This window comes from Symphalangus syndactylus, chromosome 19 (assembly GCF_028878055.3).
Source record: "Symphalangus syndactylus isolate Jambi chromosome 19, NHGRI_mSymSyn1-v2.1_pri, whole genome shotgun sequence".
NCBI lineage: Eukaryota > Metazoa > Chordata > Mammalia > Primates > Hylobatidae > Symphalangus > Symphalangus syndactylus.
Genome location: NC_072434.2, coordinates 20,809,946 through 20,825,655, shown reverse-complemented (window position 1 = coordinate 20,825,655; position 15,710 = coordinate 20,809,946). Strand labels below are relative to the sequence as shown.

Below are 15,710 nucleotides of genomic sequence, written 5' to 3'. Positions count from 1 at the left end.
TGGTTTGTGGCTGGAGGAAGAGAGCTGTGTGCTGGGGAGGTGACTGTCAGGGCAACTCTTGATCAATACTTGGCTGGTTCTGGGGACATGGAGCCCAACCAGTTGGTGAAAATTGGGGGTTGGGGATCGGGAGGGAGGGTGGGGACTTAGGTCCTCCTGACACAAAGTTGAGAATGAAAAATGTTAAAACACTTGGATATGCAGGAAGTAGCAGGCCAGAGAGGACTCGATGATCCTTAGAAGGAGCCATAGACGGAACCATAGGAAGCGCCCAGGAGCTATGGGCTCCAGAGGGTACCTGCAAGTCCTCTTGCACATTCCTTGACCTGGTCTCAATAAAAATGACATCACATCTCTTCCCCCACTCCACGGCTGTGAGATTTTCTCCTTCTAGCCAATAGCTTTCATGAGGTAGGCGCTTCCACCTCTCCATCTTGGTTCTAGGGAAGACCAGAAAGGCGTCTTTGTAGCCAACTAGTATTCTTTGCCTTGACACTCATGTCCAAAAACTATTACCACTTTTGGGCTCAATGCCAGCCCTGTTTGATCAAGGTTGGGAAGACAGACTTCAGATACTCACAATCCTTCGTATGTGTCTCTTTTTTCAAGTTTCCTCCTAAACTGTAGTCTCAGCGAGGCTCATTGACACTGGGGTTTCGACATTCTCCCTGGCTAGGGCCTGTTCTGGAGATAGACCAAGGGGGAGATGGAGCCCCTGGCTCTGGGACATCCAATGTGATGGTGATGAGAAGGCATGATGCCTCTTGTTCTATTCTTTTTTCTTTCTTCTTCTTCTTCTTCTTTTTTTTTTTTAAAGTCCAGTAATGTGCTGACTTCATAAAAAGGTTTGAGGGAGGCACTTCTCACACGTGAGCACAAAAACCCAATCATCACGCTTCTTAACTACAAAAGGATCACCTCTTGTTCTATTCCATTGCATGTGCACATGATGCAGAGACAGGAATACACAGACAGCAAATAACTTGTTGGGCAGATAATCCCCGGAGTTGTTCCTGAGTAGAAAGATCTGGGTAGTTACTCTGGGCCCCCAAGGCTGAGCAGTGTCAGTAAACAGATGGTGCCAGAAAAGGTGTCTCACGCAGCTAGTTGTAACAGACCTCAGGCTCATGCACTTGCAGTCACACCTAAGCACCCATTTTCATCACCCACTGCCACCAGGGCTGAGGGAGGGGCCGCTACACCATGCAACCCCCACTTCAGACTGCTGATTGCTTTCTTGGGAATTCACTCCCTTTAAGATTGCCTGTGATAACTGATAACCACTGGACTTGTTTGAAAGGTTAGATGGTGTGTGTGTGTGTGTCTGTGTGTGTCTCTGTGTGTGTAGATACAGGGTAGTTTACAGGGGATGTCTTCAGCCAAAATGATGGAGGTAGGATGCTGGAGGCAGAGAGTAAGGGGTTGTGGCATTTGCCACAACAAAGCAGAGTTCAAGCTATCACTTACTAGCTATGTAACCCCCAGCCAGTTGATTAGCCCTTCTGTGACTTAGTTTCCTCACCTGTAAACAGGGTTAAAATCTACCTCATAGGGTTGTTCTGTGGATTCACTTAGATGATGTTTGCAAAGGGTCTGGCATAATGTCTGGTCCACGGGAAGAGCTCAATAAATGTTAGCCGGTGTTGTTATTAGGGTGACCAGGGCCAAGAAATGTCAGTCATGGAAGTCTTCCTGGAGGAGGAAGTCCTGGAGCTAGCATGGGAGGGAGGGAAGCAGGCCTGTTCTATGAAAGGTATAGGATAGGTATGTGTGTAGCTGGGGGCTGTGAGAGGTGCAAGAAGCTGCCAAGAAGATGGAATGGGCTCTACTGGGAACCCAGAGTAATTTTAGGTTTTTTTTTTTTTTTTTTTAGAGTACAGTCTGAAAAACCAGGGAGGGGAGGGGAGCACCTGATGGAAGACGCCAGCGTGCTCCCTTACATGATCTAGACGGGCCCTTGCAGGGGCTACAGATGAGGAAGCAGAGAAACAGGCGGCCTTAACAGGGGAAAGCCAGCCTTGGAGAGGATGTGTTGTGAATTGGGGGTGGGGGTGCCAACGTGCCAGGTCTCATTTCTCACTTCCAAGGCCACCCTTCCCTGGCCCAGTCTTAGTTGCCCTTTCTAATAGATTCTAAGGGTTTGACTCCTCCTTCCGGAAACTTGGGGTTTGTGAGTTCTAATCTTCAGTCTCTCAGTTGCTATGAGACCCTGTGCAAGTCCCAAAACTTCTCTGGACCTCAATGTCCAGAGCAGCCATGTTTTGGATGAAAAACTAGAAAGTGGGAGAGGTAGGGAGCAATCCGCTTTGAATCTCCTGCTCCTGGTGTGGGACAGAGAAAGCTCCTGGGGAGAGCTGCTCAGCTGCAGGCAGTGAGGGAAGGGAAGGAGGGAAGGGAAGGAGGGAAGGGGAGGACCCAGGCAGCACCCAGACCAGGGTGGGGAAGAGAAGGGCGAAGGAGGGGTACAGTGACTCCAGGAAGTGGGGTCCCCTGGGGCTCTCCTGTGCCAGCCTTGCTCCAAAGTGGAGCCTAGTAGGGTGGGCCCATCAGAAGGCAGACCCAGGGGGTCGCCGGAGGTGGGTGAATGTGTGGGGGAGCCAACACCCCAGTTCAAAGGAAAGGCAGGAAACAGCCCTAGGCAAAAGAAAAAGGAAACCTCTCGGCTCTGGCAGCAGCGGGCATGGGGCGCGGCCGGGTGGGGCGGCTGGCGGAGGAGAAGAAAGCCTGGCTCAGAGCAGAGTTGGCCCCCAGCCCGCCCCCACTCCACCCCGCCTTCCCCCCATTCCATGGGCTCTCAACCCTGATGGCCCCACACGCGCTGCAGCCTGCTTCCTGCACTGACCCATGCCCCCCAGGGGAGAGACTCACAGGGCACAGAAGGTATCCTAGTGGGGAGGCCCTGCTGGGCGCGGACTTGAGGGCTTGAGTCTCAGCTCCACTGTTGATGAGCCGTGTCTTTGGGCAAATCACTTAACCTCACCAAAGCTCCAGTTTCTCAGTTTTTAAAATGGAAACACTGATAGTATCTACCTCAAAGGGTTGTGAGGTGAAGCAAATGAGACAAAGAAAGCAAAGGGTCTTTTATGCTATAAGGGCTTACAAAATGTTTACTAATAATATTATTTTTCTTATTGCCTTCAGCTACAAATAAACTACTGTGAAAAGGGCCCAGCAGAGCTACTGGTGACAGGATGGGGAGTTAGGATGGCAGAGTCTCATCTTCTGGAGCCCCATCAGATCACCCTTCCTTCCCTCCCACCCTCCTCCTTTACTAACAAAGCCCGTCCCACTGACTTTCAGGGAAACAGGCCTTTTAAGCAGCCAGTTCTGCTCTTGGGCTCCTGGGCGGGGATGATGGAGGAAGTGATCCTTCTCCCAGGGGATGCCTGGAGGAGCTGGGGCTAAGCCTGCCGCCTGGCGGGAGACTCTCCAAAGAGGAAGAATCTGGGCTTCTAGGTTAGCGCCGCCTGGAGAGTACAGCTTCTCCCCAGAAAACGGAGTTCCTTGAAATTAGAGTTTCTCTGCTATAGCCCAAGGAAAAGCAGAGGTGAATGGGTCATTTGGGATTGGGAGTGTTGTTGTGGGGGTGGGGAGGGTGGGGGGCAGACATGCCCTGAGGGGCTGTGAGGATCCCCCTCTGAGCTCATTCTTAATGGGCTATGTGACCTTAGGCTAGTGACTCACTATTGGGACCAGGGCCAAGATCAAGGAGCCTGCTGGGGCTTCAGATACCTTGGGAAGGTGCAGGAGTTGGGGTGGCGGAGAAAATGCCCATCTCCCTTCCCCATGTTGGAAATGGCAACTTCTTTTAGCCAAACCGAAATGAACTCACTGACCTGGGGGCTTCTGAGAATTGTGGGGTCCCCTTCGTATTAACTAGTCCATTGGCAAAAATGGAGTGATCTCCAGTCCCTAATGACAATTCAGGTCTCTCCTCCCGTCCTTCAGACATGGGAGAACAGGTCCCAGGAGGAGAAAAACACCCGAGAGGCCAAACTTGGGCAGTGAGCAGAGAGTTATTTTGGAAGCAGCGAAAGGACATGGTGGGGGGAGAGCTCAGGGGTTGGCACTGTGCCCCCCGGAGCCATGCCAGAGCAGGCCACGGGCAGGCTGGCGGCTGGCGGGTTGGAGGGGAGCTGGGCCCAGCTACTTAAGGCACCTCCAGAACTGAAGTTTCCTTTGTGTCCCATCCCCAGCTCCACCTCCTCTGCTACAATCTTTTTTCTCCTCCAGAAACCATCAGGGGATGCCTATGCTCTGTATCTTCAATTCCCCCCATCCCTGGGAGATCAGGGTGCTCTCTGATTAACTGTGAGATGTGAATTTGAGGCTGGGAACGGGGAAGCATCTTGTGCCCAGCTCTCTGCCTCTCCTGTCTGCTCCAGCACAGTGAGGATAGCTTCCTGGTTGATGTTTTCATTCCCTGGACTGTGATCTTCTTCCAGAAAGACACTAGCTCATCAGAAATGTTCATTCTTGGGACCCAGTCTTGATGGCCCCCCATAGGTTCAGAGAGACATACATAGGAATCCACCATCACCCTGATGTCTCTTCCTTTACCAATAATAGTAATAACCAGCATTTATTGAATGATTGGCACATGGCAAGAAGTGCGCTCAAGCACTTTATCTGCATCATCTCACATAAACCCCATGAGAGAGGTGCTAGTGTTATCCCCACCTACCAGTGAGGAAACCAAAGCTTTTCGGTGCTAAGGAGCTTGCCTAAGACAACCTGCCACTAGTTGCTGGTGGGAGGATTTCAGCCTAGGCAGCCTCCCTCCTACCCACTTTATCTACTGCCTCTTAGAGGTCCACAGCTGAGGGGTTTCCAAACTCCAAGGAAATGAGCAGGACTCTGGGTGTGTCAAAATCCCAGGCCAAGCACACTCTCAAAGCCTAGTTACAGTTCCTGTCTTTCTGGGGGAAGGATCAATGGTTTGCCCCATTTCCCTCCCATCCACCAGCAGTGGTTTCTGGGAGCCCATCTATGGGGGCTACTTGGAGGGGAAGGTATTGGGGCTCAGCACAGAAACTGGGGACTCTGGGGAGGGTAAGACGGAATCCTTGAGTGTGGAGATTATCATCACCGTTGATGTTGAGGACCTACTGTCTGCTGGGTCCTCTGGGAGGCAGTCAGGGTGATGACTGTCAGTGAGAGACCAGCCAGGTGCACGTGAAAAGTGAACTCACTGTATCAGATAATCCTGGGAGCATCCAGGGAGGACCAGAGGTGAGGTCCATGGGCGTTCAAGGGAGAAAGAGGACCAAGGTGGTCAGGGAAGGCCCAGGGGAGAGAGAAGAGGCTTGAGTCCTGAAGACCAGAAGGACTTAACTCAGGGCCAGGAGAAGGGGAAGCCATGAGCCCAGGATAGAATGAGGAACCACACTGGGGCTTTTGTACTTCATCTCCACGACCTGTTCTGTCCCACTCCCTGGGGCAGCATGTTCTAGAGCAGGGCTTTCTGACCTTTTTCCCTCAGGGCACACATTTTAAAAACACAGACACACACAAACACACAAACACAATCCAAGGTATTCAGTGTCCTGGGTTAAACCAACAAGGCCTCTCAGGCGAAAGGCACCCAGTCAACCCTGGGCAGCATCCAGCCATCCCAAGGGATAGGAGACCCCATCTGGGCACACCTGGAAGCACTGCTATAGAAGAAAGAGTGCATGTTTGCAGCTAAGCAGACATGGGTTCAAGGCTAAGTTCCAGCTCTAACCAGCTATGGCTGTGTGTTTCTTCACCTCTCTCAGCTTCTGTTTTCTTACTTTCAAAATGGGCATACAGAAAGATGTTTATAATTAGACACAGTGCTTGGCACATAGCAAATGCCCAATCTATGGGAGCTATGGTTATTCTCTATCTGGTCTCCCCTTGAGAAAGGCACTTGGGAGGAGCGGTGGAGGCAGGCCTGCAGTGGCCCTTCGTTTCGCCTATTTGACTCTACCTGTCTAGGGCTTGCTGAGAATGAGACCCAGAGGGTCGGTCCTAGGACACAATTCCTCTCACCCTCTGCCCCTGCCACCATCCTTTCCCCTTTGCCCTTGGAGGTGCTGGAGGAGGTGGAAGTGTCCCCGAGAGTGTCCAGACTGACAGAAAGGTGGCAGAAAGGTGCTGAGTGCCTTCCATTGCACCAGTGTCAGGGACTTGATGTGGTCCCCAGGCCCAAAGCCAAGGCAGATAGACTCACGGAGGGGGAGGAGCAGAGGAGCAGTGCAGAGTCACTGTCTCCGTGTAGCACCCCCAGCCCAGTGCATTGCTGGGGTTCTTGCAGGGCAGACGAAGTGCTTCTTTGTACAGGGGAATATGTGAGTGAACCAGGAAAATGGGAGCCTAGTACATGGAGGTTTATTCCAACTCGCTGTGTGATTGGCAAGTTAGAATTGCCCCCCTACCTGAGTTATCATTGGCTCCTGAGAAACAGGCCAAAGGCAGCCCCCACTAAGAAGCTTTTAGCACTTCCTATAGGAAGGAAGCCTTCTCAGTGAATCCAGTGAATCTTTTCTCCATGTCTCTGGACCTCTCCCAACATGCTCCATGTTCTTTTGCATGGAGAAGAACAGCGCAGTTCGGTAGAGTGTGTGTAAGCCCCGGTTGCCATCAGCACACTGTGTGGATTCTGGCAATACCTGTCATCCCCACTGGTGCTGCGGTGCCCCTCATGCCCCGTGTTAATAACCAGTGATATTGCCACTTGAACTCCCAGGCTGTTGTGAGGAGCAAGCATTCATTCATTCATTCAATCACTCATTTGTTCATTTGACAAATGTGGATTGAATGCTTGCCCCCTTTCCTCTCCCCTGCAGCCTTGGAGAGAGAGATAAGACAAGCGCAAATAACTGTGACCTGTTGTAGGAAGTGAGAAACACACCCAGGCAGGGCCAGATACTGCGCAGCATGCGGGGCACAGAGGAGGGAACGCTTGTGTCTAACTGATGCCCCTAATGCGGAAGCCCCTGAAAGGCGGTTGTGGTGCAAAGGAAAACCCACAGGCCAAGGAATGGAAAGACCAAGGTTGACACTTATTTATCAAGTGTAGATAATCATCTCTGCCCAATGAGTTGTTGCACGAAGCAAGATCTTGCTTGGGGGGTGTTTAGCACAGGGGGTGCGATTTTATTTCCTGTGAAAATATCAGGTAGTATTATGTTCACTATGTCTTTGTAGGGTGTGTGTGTCCCCATCTGTCTGTATGTTTGTCTGATTGTGATGCTCTACTTCATCAGATTCAGGGTTCCTTGTAGACAGGAGCCATGTTTCTTTGCATCAGGAGAGGGGAACTCTTTTAGGGCAGGGGCCATGCCTCCCCCTTCAGTCTGGGAGCTTCCTGAAGGCAGGATCTGTGCTCATGGTTCCTTTTCTTGGGATCACATCACACACACCTCCTTCAAGCACACACACACACACCTCCAAACACACACACACCTAACACACTCACACCTCCTTCAAACACACACACACCCTCCTTCAAACACACACACCCCTCCTTCAAACATACACACACACCTCCTTCACACATACACAGACACCTTCAAACACACACACACACCTCCAAACACATACACACACACCTCCTTCAAACACACACCCCAACACACACACCTCCTTCAAACACACACACACACCTCCTTCAAACGTACACACACATCTCCTTCAAACACACACCCCTAACACACACACCTCCTTCAAACACACACCCCTAACACACACACCTCCTTCAAACACACACACCCCTCCTTCAAACACACACACACACCTAACACACACACACACCTCCTTCAAACACACACACATACCTTCAAACATACACACACATCCTTCAAGAACACGCACACACACATACACACAAACACACACACACCTAGTATGGGTCTCCACCTGCAGGGGGCGCTCAGGACAGGGCTGTAAACAGTTCCAGCGTATGCATTTCATTTTTTCTCCCTTCCTCTCAGCTCCAGATCTGGGGCGACCCAGGGTTGGGAGTGTTTGAGGATGGAGGACGCTGGATCAAGTGTCCAGGAATTGTGAGAGCTGAGGCAGTTAGGGGCTGTAAACTAATCTGCTGCCTTTGTGGTGGACAGAGCAGATTAGGAGACTGGGAGATGAGAAAGGAAGGGAACCATTGTCTAGGACAAAAGCAAGAGGGAATGAGAATTGGGACAGGACCTGGGCTCCCACCCTCACTTACCTGGGGCAGATGAGAGCTCAGGACCCAAAGGAGTCAGAGCCGGGAACCAGATCACTTCTCAGGCCACCCTGGACCCAGCCCCCTAGCGCAGTTACCTGCTTCAGCGTGTGTGACTGGGTGGCCAGGATCCCTTCACAGACATGCCACCCATGCAGTCACACAGGGCCCCGTGCTTGGGCCATTGCTCTGCTGTTGCCATGTTATTTTTTTGGTTGTGTGTGTGTGTGTTATTTTATTTTTTTGAGACAGGATCTTGCACTGTCACCCCGGCTGGAGTGCAATGGTATGATCTCCGCTCACTGCAGCCTCAACTCCCTGGGCTCAAGTGATCCTCCCACCTCAGCTTCCTGAGTAGCCGAGACTACAGGTGCACACCACCACAAACAGCTAATTTTAAAGTTTTTTTTTAATTAAAAAACTTAAAACTTATAGTGGGGTCTCACTATATTGCCCAGGCTGGTCTTGAACTTGCTGGGATTACAGGCGAGAGACCTGTGTAAATTTTTAATAATTTTATTACAAGGAGCCCCACATTTTTATTTTGCACTGGGTGCTGCAAATTATTTTATTTATTTATTTATTTATTTATTGAGACAGAGTCTCACTCTGTCACCCAGGCTGGAGTGCAATGGCGCTATCTTGGCTCACTGCAACCTCCACCTCTCAGGTTCAAGTGATTCTTCTGCCTCAGCCTCTCAAGTAGCTGGGATTATAGGCTCCTGCCACCATGCCTGGCTAATTTTTGTATTTTTAGTAGAGACGGGTTTTCGCCATGTTGGCCAGGCTGGTCTCAAACTCCTGACCTCAGGTGATCCACCCGCCTTGGCCTCCCAAAGTGCTGGGATTACAGGTGTGAGCCACTGTGCCCGGCCAGTCCTGCAAATTATGTAGCCCTTTCTCCCCTTAACCTAAGGGCTAGGGCAGGAGGGGATGAGAGGAAGGGGTCTTCTTCTCAGGGATGCCACAGGAGAGATAAGGCAGCCTTTGTCCAGATGGGCAGGAGGTGGCCCCAGGACTAGAGGGGAGACTGAGCATCTTTGGGTTGGAGGTGCTTCTTGGCCCGAGTGTGGCATGTGCAGGGGCCGGGGACTATGGGGTACATTGTGCTACAGTGGGCACAGGGGGCACACCAGAGTCTCAGTGTTTCTGGGAATGAGGCAGTTGTCAGGCTCTGGCGGGCAGGGATTCTGCTTGAAAGGGAGGGCAGAGGGCCCATCCCACAGATGTCAGATCCTGTGTGTGTTGGCCTCCTTCCCAGTTTCTTATAAATCTAGCAGAGTGGGTAAGTGCACAAACCCCAGAGCCACTCCACCTAAGTTCAGATTCTGGCTCTGCCTTTTACCAATCCTTGGGGAAAGATTTACCCTCTTTGTGCCTTAGTTTCCTCACCTGTAATAGAGGGATGACAATGATGCCTTGTTAAATGAGTTAATATATGCAAAGTTCCTAGAATGGCGTCTGGCACACAGTAACTGTTCAATGGATGTTAGCTATTATTTTTCATTTATTCAACCTATGAATATGTATTAAGTATACACTTAGTAGTAGGCACAGCTGTGCTAGGCGCTGACACTAACTTTCACTGCAAAAAACAGAGTCCCTGGTCCAGCTGCGGAGATAAATTCTTAGTAACACCCCGAGTGAGCGCCTGGACTTGGGAAATCCTACCACTGACCTGCAGAGCCCTGCTGGCTCAGCCCCTCCCTCCAGTCTCCCACCCTCCTGCTGCAGTTTTTCTCTGTCCTGTGGAGTGAGGAGCTGCATGAGTCCTCTGGAGGAAGGAGGTGCTTCCAAAGTTTCCCTCCTCCAATTTTGTCACAACCCTCCTGACTCCAGCAACTGGAACTTTAGGTTTGTTCTCTGGTGGAAGTGGGATCCGGAGACCCCGGGCTAGGACCCTGTCTTTGCCGCCAACATGCTGAGTGCCTTTGGACAAGTCCTCTGATGCCTTTGGGTCTGTTTCCTATGGGGTGAGAGTTCCTGAGCCCAGGATATTATAGAGACAAATGATGGTGTATAAGTAAAGATACAGATAGGGGAGAGAGAGAGGAGAAGGAGGAGAGAGAGAGAGAGAGAGAGAGAAGGGGCATGAGAGAGCCAATGATGAGGAGACTGTGATGTGAGGGAGGTGCCAGGGTCCCCTGAGATTTGCAGTGTTCACTCCGTGAGACTTGAGATCCCAGGGGCCGGGACAGGACATGGCCATCATCAGCACCTCAAGGGCTGTGTGCCTAGCCAGAACAAGGCCCCCCATTAACTATATGCAGCCAGTGGAAAGAGGAATGCCCACCCCCCCCGCCAGCCGACGCCACACCAGCCCTCGCCTCATTGCCCACTCCCCTACTCTGAATGTAGAAGCCCAGGGTGCCCCTCCCCCTCTGCCTGCCCTGCCTCCACCTGCCAGAAAGCATTAGCTTCACTGTCTAGATTGGCATGGGGGCGCAAAGGCACCATGTTGCGGGGCCCAGGGCACCTGCTGCGGGTGGGGCTTGGGGTCAGGAAATACCTGGGCTAACCCCTGGAACCCTAGCATGCCCAGTGCCAATGAGCAAATGGCCCTAGAGCCATAGGGGTAGAGAGTGTAGTAAAAGGGGAAGGCTTGGAAGCTCAGAAAGTTGGCCTGGGGAGCCCTTCTGACACCTTACTCCAGCCCCTTACCCCTAACCTGGGCTGGGACCTCCAGATGGGCAGATCAAGTCATTACACCCCACCATTTGCTTAGTGTTTGACCCCCTGGGAATGTGATCACTGGGAAGTTCTTCCTAGAGTCCCTCCTCCTTCCTACTATAGTGTCCCCGAGTTTCCCTCCTGTTTTGGCCAGAGGGGAGAGAGCCCAAAGCTAACCCCTTCTTTGTTAGCCCCATAAGCAATGGTGGGGTGACCTGGGTTTCATTTCACTTTCTCCATGAGGAAGTGATCCTGGCCTATAAAGGCAACCTTGGAGACGCCACATCTGCCGTCCCCAGGGATCCTGGAGGGGCTGCCTGCTGCTGAGGAGGTCAGAGGCCTCTGTCTGTTCCTCCTCAGAAATCCACACATCCACTCAGCCTGCCTGCCCCACAGTGTTCTGGGCTGCAGCTAGTCCAGGCAACATCTTTGTGAGAAATAGAAAAGTGTGCCCCTTGCCCCAGTGGCCCTACCATGTGGGAAGCGGGCAGAGTTGATGAGTGGGGCAGGAGCAGATTTTGTCCTCTGGTTGGCCCCTTGGCCAGACACCTTTGTCTAGACCAGGCCACAGTGGCATATTTCTATGAGTCAGCCTGGTCAATGCTTAGTTAAAAAAAGTGATTTAAAACATATTTATAAAAGATTGTTTAAAGGAGATTTATTCTATTGATTCCCTTGGATATCCTAAAGCCTTTCACTCAAAGTATGGTTCACAGCCCAGCAGCATAGCATCGGCATCATCTGGGAGCATGTGAGGAATGCAGAAGCTCAGGCCTCAACCCTGACCTACTGAGCCAGAATCTGCATTTTAGGGTTTGCCAAGCACTGCCTCAAGCTTATTCATGGAATAAGTCAGATCATCAATGGAGCTGCTGGACAGCCACTTTCTACTCCATCTCCTACAGAACTGCTTTTACCTAGTTTGTACTTAGATGTTGCACCATTGGTTTATATCCAGGTCTATAAGGAACAGCCCTATGGACATCACGGTTGATTTACTGCAAGGATGTGGTGAAGAAATGGGTTCAGACCAGAAGCCTGCAGCTCTGGTGGGGTATCTGGAAGAGGCAAGGAAGCATTAGTTTCATTTAGGATGTAAGGGGCTGGCTGAGATGTCTCTTCCTCTGGGAAACCTTCCCTAATCCCTCAACTCTGGGGGAGGCCTCCCCTCTGTGTGCCTGCCCTACCCTTCCCCAAGGCTTGTTCCCTTGGGTTCTGATTCCTGGTTACTTGTCTGTTTCTCAAACCAGGCTGGGACCCCCAAGAAAGCAGGAGCCTGGCCACCATTGCTCTCCTGGTATCCTCAGTGCTGGCCCAAGCCCTCTGCACATGGGCACTCAAAAATATTGGTGGAATGAGTAAAGAGATGAATGAATGAATGAACAAATGACTGGCCAGAGGCTGGGAGGTACAGAGCAGAAAAACAAAAACAAAAACCCTAGGCTGGAGCAGATGGACTTATCTGAGAGAGAGGGAGGGAGGGCAGCCCTCTTCAGACCTGGTAGTAGCACTAACCTGGCTCCACCACAGGCAGGAGCCCGAGGTGTGGCTTCCAACCCAGGCAGCTGCGGTGAGGATGGAGCCGCACTGGGGAGCCTCTTAAGCTGCCAGCCAGCCAGCTCATGGCCAGGCTTGGGTTTCATTAGAGTGAGACATCTGTTCTATAAACCCTTCCACTTAGAAGCTTTTGCCTTTCCTATTCATTCTCTTGATTTTTTTTAAAAGAAAACTTCTTTTGAAAATTTCCATCCAATTCCAAACAAGCTAGGACGAACAAAGGTATGTGCCTGCCCCTAGGCTTGGGTAGAGGACTCTAGCAACTTGAGGCGTGGGTTCTTGAATCTCCACAGTGTGCCTGACACTTGCCCAGGCTCTGAAGATCCAAGATAAGTAAGACTTGAATTTTGCATTGAGAGAGATTACGATTGGGTCAGAAAATTGCCATCCTGTGCATTAAGCATGAGGCAGGAGACAAGCATAGGCTGGTTGTGGGGGCACTTAGAAGGTGGGTAGGATGGGGCAGCAGTGGGAAGGAATGTGTCTCATTGTGGAATCCTGTGAAGATCCAAGGAGCTGGGGCCAATGGCCAGTTAACCCTGGGAGAGAAGTCTGGAAACACCAAAGCCCATGGCCATGCCAGCAAATCTCAAGTGTTTATTGAGCATCTACTATGTGCCAGAGCCTGGGGAAAGTGCTGGGGATACACAGATGAGTACGATGAAACAATATACAGAAATAAACATCCAATTTCATTTAATGACATAAAAGCTGAGAATTATTCACAGGATGCCATGGGAACCTAGAGGGGAGCCCCCAGAAAGCCTGAGGTTCACGAAGACTTTCAGAGTTTGTTTTTTTGAGACAGAGTCTCACTCTGTTACCCAGGCTGGACTGCGGTGGTGTGATCTTGGTTCATTGCAACCTCTGCCTCCCAGCCTCCCAGGTTCAAGCAATTCTCCTGACTCAGTCTCCCAGGTAGCTGGGATTACAGGCAGGTGCCACCAGACCCGGCTAATTTTTGTATTTTTGTAGAGATGGGGTTTCATCATGTTGGCCAGGCTGGTCTCAAACTCCTGGCCTCCAGTGATCCGCCTGCCTTGGCCTCCCAAAGTGCTGGGATTACAGGCATGAGCCACTGCGCCTGGCCCAGAGTTTGTTTTTTTAAACGAAATATAATATACATAATAGAAAAGCGTACATATCATAAGTGTATAGCTTGGTACATTTTCGTAAGCAAATACACTTGTGTAACCAGCACCTGGACCAAGAAAGAGAACATCATCAGAAGCCCTCCACCCCCATGCCCTCTGCTGGTCACTACCCACCCCCACAAAGATAGCAACGATCGTGATTTCTAACAACATAGGTAGGCTGTGCCTGTGTTTTGAACCTTATCATAAATGGGGCATTATTTTGCATCTGGCTTCTTTTCCTCACCATGTTTGAGGATTCACCCATGTTGCTGCTGGTGGTCATAGTTTGTTCATCCTCATTGTGTCATGGTACTCACTATGGGTGAATATAACCCAGTTTACCCATTCCACTATTGATGGGCAACTGGACATGTTCCAGTTGGGTGTATCGTGGCTAGCACTGCTATGAGCAGTTTTGTACGGTTGTCTAGTGAGCATATGGATGTGTTTCTGTTGGTTAAGTCCCCGGGAATGGAATTGCTGAATCAGAGTAGATCCAAGGGAGTCTCAAGGGGGTGAGAATGACTTTCCTAGGTGGAGAAGTGCGGGATGGGTCACTGGCTTGGGCCAGTGATGGAGGGCGAGCAGAGGGAGGGGCAGGAGGAAGCCACAGTGGGAAGAGGGGCTTCAGGACCAGCAGCACACCGAGGCTCTGCTGATTGCTCCCCGCTTACCTGGGTTAGATTCCAGTGGCTGCCGTGACAAAGTACCGCAAACTGGGTGGCCTAAAACAACAGAAGTTTATTCTTTCACAGTTCTGGACGCCAGAAACCCAGTATCAAGATGTGAGCAGGGCCACATTCCTGTCAATGGCTCTAGGGGAGAACCCACTGCGTGACTCTTCCAGCTTCTCGTGGTTACCACACCACTCCAATCTCTGCTTCTGTCTTCACCTCACCTTCTTCTCTATGTGTGAGCTCTGCGTGTCTACACAAGGGCAATTGACATTGGATTTAGAGCCCACTCAGATAATCCAGGAGGATCTCCTCATCTCAAGATCTCTTACTTAGCTACATCTGCAAAGGCCATTTTTCCAAGTAAGATCATATTCACAGTTTCCAGGGATTAGGAGGTAGACGCACCTTTAGGCAGGCCACCATTCATCCACCACACTTTCTCTCACTCCCATGCTAACACCCCCAGCTCATTTCCCCTCTTTGCACAGCTCTGAGGCAGGCCACTTTCTGATGGCAAATCATGTCTCTCTTGGCCAGCTCAGGCCAAGCTTCCTCCAGGAAGCCCTCCCTGACCTACAGGTACTTGAGATTCCTCCAGCGCTAACGTATAAGGCTCTGTCCAGCAGTATCTGTGGTTCTGAATCTCTCCTCAGACCGAAGTTCCCTGAGGGCAGGGAACACACACTGTTCACAGGGGCACACACACTTTCTCCAGTGCTCATCCAGGGCTCTGCATAAACCGGCTTTGGCAATAAGGAACTTGGGCTGAAGGCACCTTTCCAACAGTGTCTGGTCCAGCCCAGGGCATCATGCCCCGTAACAGCCCCGATGTCCAACACTTCCCCATGTCCTCTCCTCCCCCTAGACACTGCCACCTTAGGGGTCCTGGCTGTTACTTCGTCCCAGGGCCTGACTGGTAGTCTTAGTTACACACACAACAGAGGGGAGGGAGGAAGGAGCTTGGGGCAAAGGGAGGGAGCCCAGCCCTTTGCCTTTCCTTGGAGAAGGCAAGGGAGACAGGAATGCCTTTGGCTGGGAGACCCTGCCAGAGATCAGAAGATCAAAGTATGAGAAGATCAGGGGCGAGGCAGGTGGCACTCACTTGGAGGCACCAGAGAGAAGTGGCAGCTGCTGCCTCCTAAGGGCAGGGCTGACCCAGAACGCCCTCCTCTACCCACAGCCTCCCCAGCCCATCTTTCCTAACTTTATAGCCCTGCTTCTCCACCAGGAGAGGCTCTGTTGGTTACATGCAGGTGAGGAGACGGATGTCCACTCACATTCACGCTACACCCATGGGTTCTCCCATTTAAATCTCACAACATTATCTTACGAGGAATATTAGATACTATTTTATAGATGCAGAAACTGAGGCACAGAGAGGAAAGGAACTAGTCCAATATCAAACAACTGCTAAGTGTTAGGGCCAAGATACAAACTCTGGCAGTCTGACCCCAGAGCCACTGAGGATTACATTATAAG

General features: G+C 51.2%; 1 protein-coding gene and 1 non-coding gene across 2 annotated transcripts in view; one reads left to right on the top strand and one right to left on the bottom strand.

The window, feature by feature from the left end:
* LGR6 (leucine rich repeat containing G protein-coupled receptor 6) overlaps positions 1 to 15,710 on the top strand; it is a 126,774-nt gene that overhangs the window by 3,331 nt on the left and 107,733 nt on the right. The window lies entirely within an intron of this gene.
* On the bottom strand, positions 816 to 915 carry LOC129459099 (small nucleolar RNA U13). The gene has a single exon (XR_008649905.1). It is a non-coding gene; the product is annotated as a small nucleolar RNA U13 (small nucleolar RNA).